The sequence below is a fragment of the Scylla paramamosain genome, chromosome 10 (assembly GCF_035594125.1).
Source record: "Scylla paramamosain isolate STU-SP2022 chromosome 10, ASM3559412v1, whole genome shotgun sequence".
Taxonomy (NCBI): Eukaryota; Metazoa; Arthropoda; class Malacostraca; order Decapoda; family Portunidae; genus Scylla; species Scylla paramamosain.
Genome location: NC_087160.1, coordinates 5895578 through 5907500, shown reverse-complemented (window position 1 = coordinate 5907500; position 11923 = coordinate 5895578). Strand labels below are relative to the sequence as shown.

The 11923-nt window shown below is 39.5% G+C and overlaps 1 protein-coding gene across 4 annotated transcripts in view; it reads right to left on the bottom strand.

The window, feature by feature from the left end:
* LOC135104171 (protein retinal degeneration B-like) overlaps positions 1-11353 on the bottom strand; it is a 159132-nt gene extending 147779 nt beyond the window's left edge. For 2 of the 4 annotated variants that reach the window (XM_064011261.1, XM_064011262.1), the window contains exon 1: positions 11140-11353. The gene's annotated coding sequence lies outside the window, so the exon portion shown is untranslated. The remainder of the gene's footprint in view (positions 1-11139) is intronic. The other 2 variants (XM_064011259.1, XM_064011260.1) reach the window with 1 other exon arrangement.
* Between the last annotated feature and the right edge of the window lie 570 nt (positions 11354-11923).

The window sequence follows — 11923 nt, the reverse complement described above, 5'->3', positions numbered from 1 at the left end:
AAAACCTTAGACTTATCATCTCTGCGGCCTTAGAAAATAGCGCTAATGACACTTTAACAAGGATTCTGCAACACCAGTAGAAAAACAATGAAAACTTTATGCTTGCCATCTCTGTGCCCTTTGAAAATAGACTTTATGAGAGTTTAACAAGGATTCTGCAACACCAGTACGAAAAGATAATGAGGACCTTATGCTTACATCTCTGTGCCCTTTGAAAATAGACTTTATGAGAGTTTAACAAGGATTCTGCACCACCAGTAACAGGAACGTCATGAGAACTTTACATCTCTGTGACCTTTGGAAATAGCGATTAGGAGACTTCATGACTTAAAAATAATAACTACAGTGGCCCTTGCCTTTTCTAACCCCGAGGTGCCATTCCATTTATCATTTCATTACTCTAAATATTCTATCCATTATCTGCTGGAGCATGACGTGTCCTGCCCTTGTCCGTAGCGAGCAGTAACCGGATTTAAGATACGGAAAACGAGGGTACGGATGGCACTGTGCTCACTGACGTACGTGGGAGTGATAACCGCACCAATCTTACTATTATCGCCGTAATCACTCCCGCCCTTCGCTCTCCGCCTTAGATCGATTAGTCTCCTCAATCTTTGCGGCCTCTGATCTCCATTACTTTTTAACAGGCACTGGTGTAGAAGTTAATGGGGGATTTTTGAAGGGAGTTTTCATTATTCTGGTAAAAGGTTGGCAAGGGTTCTGCACCATTTATAAGTGAATATACTAAAGTCAAGCAGGCTCTAGTAGAAGTTATTGGAGTTTTCAAGGGGGTTTACATGATTCTAGTTGCAGTTTCTCAAGGATTCTACACTACGTATGGGTGAAAATATCGTGAAAAGTTTACAATAGTCAAAGTGGAAGTTATTAGGGTTTTTTTAAAGGGTGTTTTCATGATTCCGGTAGCACTCTTGACAGCGATATATATAAGTGAAGATACCAGAGTCAAAACAGGTTCTAGTGAAAGTTATTAGGGTATTTTTTAAAGGGTGTTTTCATGATTCTGGTAGCACTCTTGACAACGTTATATAAAAGAAGCCACCAGAGTCAAACAGGTTCCAGTGAAGGTTATGAAGGTTCTGAAGGGTGCATTCATGGTTTACAGTTTGACAAGGGTTCGCCATATTCGTGAGTGAAAACATCATACTCAAACGGGCTCTTGTGGAAGCTATTAGGATCTTCAAGGGTGTTTTAATGATTCTAGTCGCAGGCTGTCAAGGATTTGTCAAAGTAGTCGCACATATCAGGATGAGATCGACTTAAATGAAAAACAAGAAAAAATAAATTAAAAATAAAACATGTCTAATTTAAATGACACATGTAAACCAACCAGCCACCCAGCCACACACACACACACACACACACACACACACACACACACACACACACACACACACACACACACACACACAGCTCCCTAGGGATGCACAGGATTTTCTTTTCAGCGGCAGGAGGAGGAGAAATGTCACGAGGGAAGGAAGGAGAGGTAGGGAGGGAGGGAAGAGAGGAGGAGAGGAGGAGGAGAGGAAGGGATGTCAGGTGGGAGGAAAGGAGAGGAAAGTGGAGAGGATGTCAGGAGGGAGGGAAGGAGAGGGAGACGAGAGGAGGGAGATGTCAGAATAAACTCCTAAGGGGCCACATGAAATCCAAGGGTAGAGTTGAGAAATGCAGTGGTTGCGTAGCTCACCTGACACCCCGAGGCTCAGTAACACCCGTCACTGTCCAGGGGGAGGATGTCATGCGTTCACCTGAGCACTGACATTGAGGTCCTGAGTGTTACGCTTAAAAAAAATGTAAAGGATAAGTAAATGGACGGTAAGGTTTTGCATAGTAGACTGTTAAAGCTTCGTCAATTAAACTGTACAGCTTCACGATAGGGGAAATAAGTAATCAAATAAATTAATGACATAATAAACTAATTAATGAAGATGGATGAATGAATAAATTAACAAACAAATATATAAATAAATAAATAAATAAATAAATAATATACAAAACAATAACGATTCCGAAACAAAATAAAACGAAAGGCTTAACCAACAAAATCAGTGACAGTAAAGCCTCACAAAACAACGGTACAGCTTCGCAACATAAAGAAATCTAAAGCTCCCTCCCAAAAAATAAACAAAAATCAGCTGAGAAGGAAGTTTTAAATCACTAAATGTAAAGCTGTTTTTTTTTCGATGTTGTTGTCTCTCTCTCTCTCTCTCTCTCTCTCTCTCTCTCTCTCTCTCTCTCTCTCTCTCTCTCTCATTTCGTGCCCTTAACACGTAAAAAGGTGTCCCACGGTTACATCAGGAAGAAAAGTTGCTGGCGTGTCTTACCGGTCGTGGCCACTCGACAGCGCCGGGGTGTGACAAACGCTATCATTTCACCACTTCACTTCCGTCTGTTAAGATAAGACAGTACAACATCCTGCCCATCGGAGACGTGCATTCCATAAACAAGGCATGAATCACACTGAGAATTTCAACTTTTTTCTTTTTTTTTCTGTAGCCTTTCCAACCTAAAGTTCCCGAAAGTCAAAGAAAGGTATCAAAAAATAAAATGAAATAGGCAAAAGTTGGCAATTTAGTTCCACAGATATTTTGATACTCCTCTTCGAAACAGTTCAGTTCGCAAGATGGAACAAGGCCAGGTAGCTAGAGAGTTCCAGAGTTTGCCAGTGAAAGCGGTGAAAGAGCGAAGACACTGGCTACGTACGTACTAACTTCCCTCCATTACAATACATCCGGCTTATGGTATTCCTAAAGCTTGATAAACCGTGAATTACAATGCCATACAGTACCTCGCTATTGCAAACAACAAAATAGTCTATATATTTACATTCCAATACAGTTCAATAGTAGTAGTTGCACTCGATTCCAGCTTGATGAACTCCTACTTGTATGTGTGGTATTCTCAAGTACTTGTCAGCGTGTCTAAGTAATTGTACTGATGACTGAACCAGAGTCCATCCCAGACGAGAGAGAGAGAGAGAGAGAGAGAGAACTAGTACTAAAATAAGTGCCTCAGAAGTTATATATGACTACAAAAAAAAAAAAGATCTAGCAGTAATAAAGTTTTAATGCTACACAAATTCACAAAGTATGCAGTTCACAATAGCAGATGTCCAGAATACAAATCAAGTATAGCACAGTATTCTCTTCAGACACCACTCAGTAATATTCAAAATCAATAATATTCTTGCCCCCCCTTCATCTATTCATTCTACTACCATACTTTTTCATTCATTTCTTCCTTCTTCCATCCTTCCTCTCTTATTCATTCATTATAATTCCTTACTTCATTCATTTTCTCCTCTATCCTTCCTCCCTTATTCATTCATTATAATTTCTTACTTCATTCATTTCTTCCTTCTTCCATTCTTCCTCCCTTATTCATTCATTCAAATTCCTTACTTCATTCATTTCTTCCTTTTCCCATTCTTCCTCCCTTATTCATTCATTCTAATTCTTTACTTCATTCATTTCTTCCTTCTTCTAACGAAAATATTGTTGAACTACAGACTAGATACATCCCAAACTAATATAGGAATAACACAACAATGAATAAGTTTGCTGAATTGATGCAAAGTAGAAATTCAGAAATTTTTGACCAACATAGCTTATTTCCTAAGAACTATCTATCAAATGTTCATGTAATGCATTTAATTAAGAGTATTACTTCAAGAGTTATTATTATTACGTTATTGTTTAATTTTAATTATGATTGAAATTATTTGGAGTTATTATTATGTTATTGTTTAATTATAGTTATGATTTATGATTTAATTTTGTTATGATTTAGTGAGTTTAATTTTAGTTACGATAGAAATTATATGAGGAGCTGTGTTCCATACTTTGTTTACAAAGTCTGAACAAAATAAACTGAATCTGAATCTGAATCTATTCATTCATTCTAATTCCTTACTTCATTCATTTGTCCCTTCTTCCATTCCTCCTCCCTCATTCATTCATTCTACTAACATACTACCTCATTCATTTCTCCCTTCTTCCATTCCTCCTCCCTCATTCATTCATTCTACTAACATACTACCTCATTCATTTCTCCCTTCTTCCATTCCTCCTCCCTCACTTATTCCTTTTAATTCCTTACTTATTCATTCATTTCTCCCTTCTTCCATTTTTCCTCCATCTATTCCTTCTAATTCCTTACTTCCTCCTTCATATCTTCCCTCTTACATTCTTGCTGTCCTTTATCCTCCCTTTTTCTTTTGTGTTCCATCTCTTCCTCGTGTTTCTTGTGTCACGTACATTCACACACTATGTAATCCGTTATACAAAAGAACGGAGAAAGAACAAATACACTGGATCCCTTATAGCAGCATACAAAGCTCTCTTTTTTCCCCCAGTGAAGCCTTCATGGTGATCAATACACGTGGATGTGGCGGCACTTAAGTCATTAGGTGCACGCATCCCCTGCCATTACCACCACGACCACTCACGACTCACGACTCGCCACCACCCGCCCACCTTTCCACTGTACTCTGTGTCATCCCTGAGTCTTAAGTCCTCTGAGCTCAGGCCCGTATTTTGAAACGCTCCGCTCTTACCACCACGACTGTTATCAAGTGTCAGAGATGATTAGTCGGGTTCATAAGACTGCTGCTTCTGTTAATAATGGAGAAATCTTGTTAATCTGTCACTATAACCGTAAAGACGCCCTTCAAAACCCTGCAGTTTCAATAGAACCTCTCAAAATTAGTGGACGTGCAGCGCAGAAGTGTTTCGGAATACGGTGCTAAGAATTTTTTTTTTTCTTTTTTTTTTTTTTTAGACAATCAGCAGATCAGAATCTAAGTCCTGATGTGCGAAGAGTCCACCGTTGTCAGATCCTGTAAGCAGACTGTCAGCCGATCTGGGGATTCAAGACAGAAAACGCTGAACATGGAAGTATAAACACCTGTACTCTTACACGCTTTCTCCTCTCATAGGGTTTTTCAAAGGCCACAGAGATGATTTGTCAGGTTCTCAAGGGTTCTTTTTCCTGTTGGTGGTGTAGAGTCCTTGTTCAATCATCACTGGAATCATTAAGTCCTGAAAACCCAAATAACTTACACTATAGAGGCTGTTAAGTTTGTCAGACGCTGAATGTTTAAGAATATGAATATTAATGCAATAGTTATCCGATTTCTGAGCTAGACTGTACAAGCACGCAACACTGACCCAGCGTAAAACCCCAATAACTTGCATTACTTACATTACAGAGCTTGCTAAGTTCCTCGACGTCAGACACCGAATGTTTACAAACACGAACTTTAATAGAATGGTTATCCGCCTTTTGAGCATGACTGTACAAGCTACGCACCACTCACCCAGCGTAAAACCCCAACCACTTACAATGCCTCTTAAGTTTGTCGATGTCAGACGGTAAATGGCTAAGAATACGAGCGTTAATACAATAGTTACCGACTTCTGAGTTACACAGACACCCAAACATAGGCACCAGTCATTGGCACAGGGTCCAGACAACACCCACGCGATGACTGACTGGGCGGCCGTCACTTCAACACTCCTTCAAATAATGATTCATAATTCAGTGCTTCAGAGCGACACACAGCGAAGTCTCGTGACATTAAACAAATATGTGTCGTGTGTGGTGTAAGACAGTCAATATGTTGCAGAAAGTAGAGTGCCACTGTTTCAGCCTACGTTTTCCTGTGGCATTTCTCCACGAGCTGTTGTTTTGCTGGTCATGTACCGTGCCCTTTGCTCTGGCTTGTCGCTATTCCTGTTGCTGCTGCTGCTGCCTTCATACTTTAAGAGAGAGAGAGAGAGAGAGAGAGAGAGAGAGAGAGAGAGAGAGAGAGAGAGAGAGAGAGAGAGAGAGAGAATCACGAAAAAAGACATCCTTAATAATTATATTATTACGTTAAAACTCCAATATATTTTTTCCCCTTCATATCTGACACCATCCTTAATAGCCTCTATGATTCCACAACATAAAAACGTCAGACAACCTTATCTGCCGGCTGTTCATCTATTCCGAGATAACACAGTAGTGGTTCAGGCATGTTTACTTCCCTACCGTGAGTTGCCAGTGGATCCAACAAAGCAAGGAACAAGAGTCACTGGAAACACTATTTTTTACTCAGCACCTCGCGCCTTCTTGCAGCTTCACTTATTTTCTTATGTTCTCAAGTTTTTTGTAATTTTCATTATTAAGAAACTTCTGTTACCTATGCACATGTTGCTACCACTGGATAAGAGTTGCCATCAATTGAAAAGAGCGTTAATGGTTTCTGGTAACAACCTAACACTGAAAAATGCTTAGGTGCTTATGTCCGGTGCTTCTGTCCGGTGCTCCACAGACCGCGACGCTGCTCCGATACTGCTACTAATGACTTGTTCTCAACGTGCTGTTTCGGTCCATAGTGCTGCACGTTGTTCCATTCACGTGTTCTAAGCTATGATTAGTACCCAACGTTCATTTCGGTAAGACAACACACTTCTATTAAGGTATGTCTCCGCCCTGCCCCTCCAAGGCTAACACTGCACTTCTCTCATACTGTGTGGAGCGCTGTGTCACGTGTAGTTGCCCATCCAGACAAAACCCACAACCTCCACTCAAGCCTCCGCTACTTCCTCATCAAAATTGTATCATTGTCACTGTTTAAGGGTCACTACGACCCCAGTGTTGCAGCAGCTTGAATCAGTCATCCCCTCAGGCTGATAACAATAAAGACTAGATACTGTCATTCCCTAATGAAGCTTTTTTTTTTTTTTCGGCACGGGAGAGCACGTGGCAACTCAAGGGAATGAGGCTCGCCTATTCCTGACATGAGCGTGTTTCACTTAAGGTGCGTCTGTATGAGTGTATAAACATTTGTTGTCAGCAATGTTTCCAGCACCTTTAACGAAGTTTGCAACAGTATTTTGACAACTATTCTGAAGTATGGTTTTGCTGTACCGTTGATAACATGTTTACAGCAGCCATGACGCGACGCTCGCGTCTTACACACTCACGCTCTTAATAACATCAGTAATGCAAACATGCTCACAAAGTGTTGCTAATATCAGGACACAACGGTTCACCACACAATTGTTTGGTAATGTGTTGCTAACTTACTGCAAGCACATGCGTAGACGCGCCTTAAATGTAACAACTACGGCGTTCCATCCCCAGCCGTACTCGGCAGTACGGAGAATCGCAGTCGTCGTCATCCATGGGCAGCACGTCACACGGAGGTGTGCACTGCTTCGCAAAAGAACTCCATCCCAAGCAGGTCTCGTAGAGCACCGGCACGCCGCCGCCCCCATGCAAGCACCATTCATCTGCCGCGCGAGGCTTGTCTCACTCGGTCAGCCTGCTCCAGCACCACCCTCGTGGCCATCATCCTAGCCTCCTATACTTTAGTGTCGTCTTGGGGATGCTGAAGGTCGTGGACGATACAGATAACAAACCCTTGAGTCTGACAGCACCTTGCCACCAGACATAAACACTTCTCTCTCAGCTTGTGCTTGGCGTCCGTGTCTGACCCACACAGCAAGTCAGAGCGCAAGTAACGAAGACACGCTAACCTTTACCATTTTTTTTTTCTCAACATGAAGTAAAGGAGAGTGATCAAAGGATACAAACATAACTATAAAGCAGCACTACAATTGTGATTTTGTACCAAGCAAGTGAAGGTCTTCCTAGCAAGATTCATCACTATGAACAATACACATGAACTAACACGGGTGAAGATCTCTGTGTGATTACTTGTCCTTATAACACATGCAATAAAGAACACTGATCAGGAGGTACAAACATAACTATAAAAAATGGCATCAATATAGTGAGCCTGTAACACCACAGGAAATGTCCTGACGAGATTCACCACCTCCATGAACCACACACAAATAGATACCCAGGATTGTGGTGTGTACAGCATCCCAACGCCCAAGATTGTGATGTGTACACTACAACACACCATTATAGTATCACCACCACAATATTACAGCATTACCACAAGATTACCGCATTACCACAAGATTACAGCATTACCACAATATTACAGCATCACTACAGTGTTACAGCATCACCACAACAATGTTCCAGCATCACCACCATTCAAGACCACTAAGCACAACACTGGCGCCTATGAATGTTGCAGAATGACTGATCCCTGTACCTCACACCCAGTACCTGAAGGTGCCACACACTCATGAAGCAAGGACACACCTCTGGACCATATTCTGAGACATTTCTACACTGCACCTCAACTACTTTCAAAAAAGCTCTTGCTGAAGTAACACTGGTTTTTAATTGTGTTCTTTTCATGATCATAGTAACATTAACAGGAGAAATGCTCTTGAGAATCTGGCTAATCATCTCTGTGATCTTTGAAAATAGTCATGGAGAGAGAGCAAAGCCCTGCCCAGCCTTCCTTTACAGTCACTAGGTTGTCACTTTGGTCCTGTAATGGTCCAAGTATTGTCTGTTTGGCACATTATGCATTACACCCATGTCTACCTTTTTCTCCTGTCTTTAGTCATAATGTCTTGAACTAAAGTGTCTATCCTAATTCATAATATTTTTTTATCTCTCCATGTCTCCCAATACATTTTATCATACACTTTGATGTCAAGTTGTTAGTATCCCAACCAACCAACTAATGCATCCCATAAGAACATGGAAACACAACCCATTGTTTACCATGGACTTGTATCACCAACTAACATTCAACTTTACCCACTACAATGATTTGCATAAGCAAGTTCAGAAAAGCAGTAATCATGGTAACAGGAGCACAAGACAGCAAATGAAAAGAGGTTAACTCATGGTAAATAGTCTTGGTTCCTCTAATTTTGAAATATATAATTAATTGTCTGTATGAATTTTCCCTTTCCCTTAAACACAAAATACAAAGACTTGTGTTTCATACAGATCTTTCTGCATAATTAATAAAGATGAGAGAAAATTACCTGACTTTACGTACCACTGTTAGTTCTCCCTGCATATGCATGGCTGACAAGGTTAATTAGCTATGTTATTTACAGAGCCCATCACACCAATGCACCTCTGTGTTCACTTTGTCATGACACATAATACACATAATGAAATTACCAGCCACACCCATTCTGCATACAACACATGGCCAACCACCACTCAGTTCACTACCTAACACTCAGCCACCACCCACACCATGCCCACTAGTGCATCTTGGTTCATAAGTTGCCATGCACCTTTTTTTTTTTTTTTTTTTTTTTCATTGGACACAAGGATAAAGCATAGGTACAAGTTCATTTAGTGAAGAATTCTGATATGCCACAATTGTTTTTGAGCCAGCTGGGATCCATCATTTTAAAGTGAGATCCTTAATATATGCTCTGATTTTTGTCTGTAATCAACATTATATCTTTCCAGGGAAGAAATAAACTAGAATGTGATACACCTCTAGTTTGGGCCTTGCTTCAGGATAGATGAGAGCCAGATGTCTTGCTGGTGTTTATTCCCGACTCATTCTGACGTACAGTAAGACCTGAACCCTGAACTGTGTAACATTCATTATGTCATCTTAGCTTCAACAAATGATGATCATGATGATGATGATGATGATGATGTGCCTCACTTCTATGCATTGATGAGTGAAGATATACACTAAAAAATACACTAGTGGTCTTATTATCCATCCTGACTGTTTTATGTAAACTGTTTTCTGTTTGGTTAAGGCACTCCATTTTATCAACATTAACATTTCTGGATGGCTGTTGCATCAGTGAATAGCAATCTTACATTTACAATTTTTTTACAGTTCAAGAAAAAATTATGGAAGTCAGGCATGGGAGCAGAGAGTAACTCAGTCCTTGATAAAATTACACACATAAGCAAACCACAATGTAGGAACGTTTTGCCAAAACGTGTCTCATTATTAAGGATATGGGCTCTCTAATTACATATGTAAAATCAAATACCTAATTTGGATATAATGGCAAAGATCACCACCACTGTCACCAGCATTATTATTTATGTTTTCTATCTAGTTGTCAGATCAGTATACAGTGCATCATCATTCCCCATCCAGAAAATCTTTAAAGTGAAAATACATATGAAAAACATTTACACACACACTGACAGATACTCTCTTCCTGTGTCCCATCTGTGTCTATGTACACTGAGAGAGGTCAGGTGTCAAGGCAGGTAAAGCAATTAATTTTTTTTTTTTATATTACCTTGCTAATCTTTTTGGGAAGATTACTAAAAAGATCAATGAAAATGTGTAGTATTCATAAATATATTAGTCGAAACCAATCACAAGATATTATCATTAAACGAAAGGATAAATCTGTATCAATCTATTACTGGATGTGGATTGTCATGGGTGTGTTTTGAATCACCAGTTTTAGTTAAGATTAAAAGATTTCAAATTTGTGTTACATCCAAGTTTTGAAAATTTCATTATGGCCCTAAGGTTGAAGCACAACAGTTACTTCGACAGGCACAATCCACAGACTGACACATGGCAGTCAGGAAGACATTAGGACTTTATGATGGGTTGTGCTCCATTAGCATTAGATGATAATATTTGATAAATCATTTTTAAATAGCCCTGACTGTTACGTGGCCGAGAGACCGATGCTTACCAGTTGGCAACATTTTAAGAGTGTCTAAGAGGGAACAAAACCTCCCGCTTAGTGTTATCATTGCTTCCCCTATCCTAAAATCCTGCTTTCTCATAAAGCTTCTTGTACACTGGAAAAGAAGTTAAGAAAATTTTAATTTATGAATGAAACTGTAGTTTTGCCATCTAACCAAATTTCCCATGCCAAGAAAACCAAAATATCTTTCATAACACTATGAATGGTCCTGCCTTAAGTCTTCAAACTCCCTACAGTTTAACCCTGTGCTTGCTATAGCTTCCCCTTAGCCTTACTGAGATACCATGGTTCTGGGTCAGAGCATAATCTTTCGGCACACCACTGCCAACAAAAAGAGGGAGGGAGTACTAACCAAGTATTGTCTGCTGTCATATTTTTCGTTTTGTTTAGCCCCTTATCTCATAATGTCTGCCGTTATAATTTCTAGTTGGTACAATTATGCATTGCTACTCATATAAGAGGAGTCAAATTGCCACTAACAATCAAAGGATAACAACTAAACAAGTGGATCGAAGCTTGAAGGTAGGTCAGTACGTACCTGGGCTGCCGTGTCTCAGCTCACCCAGCCTCTGCCACACTTCGGCACCACAGGAATTGAGCAGCAAACCTTCACTTGAGTACTAAATCACTCTGTTTGCTCCTTGCTGTGACACACGGAGCTTGTTGTAATGTCAAACCCGCAGCACAACAAACACTCACTGCCTGTCAACCACTGCACGCGTCGTCTGCTGCTGTGTTTATCTCCGCACGTAAATATTCTTGTCCTTGTTTTTCATTCTTTGGGATAAATAGATTCGTATTCTTTCTTCTATTTTGTGTCTACAGTTTTTATTGGAAAATTTTGAAGATTATATTTATTTCCGCACTTTTTTTTATTTCTTGTGGTATATATTTGTATTCCTCTCCTACTTTCATAGATACTTTTGGCTTTTTTTTTATTTATTTTTATATATTTATTTCATTTATTTATTTATTCTCTTTTTTGCTAGAAACTTGGAGATTATACTATCTCAGCATGTAAATATTTTTGCTGTTATTTTTTTTTCTTTTTTTAGTGGTAAATAAAAGTATTCCTTTCCTATTTTCATTACTATATTTGGTGTTTCTATTTTTTAAAGAAAAATTTTGGTGGTTCATATTTATCTCCTTAACTTTTTTTTTTTTTCTTGCATTGAATATATGCATATTTATTTTCACTTCCTATAGATATATTTGGTCTTTTCTTTTTTTTTTTTACTTTGAGGATTTCTTTTAAGGAAAAGGGGTAGCCAAGGGCAAAAAAAAAAAAAAAACTGAACGGGATGAATGCCTGAGAATACTGT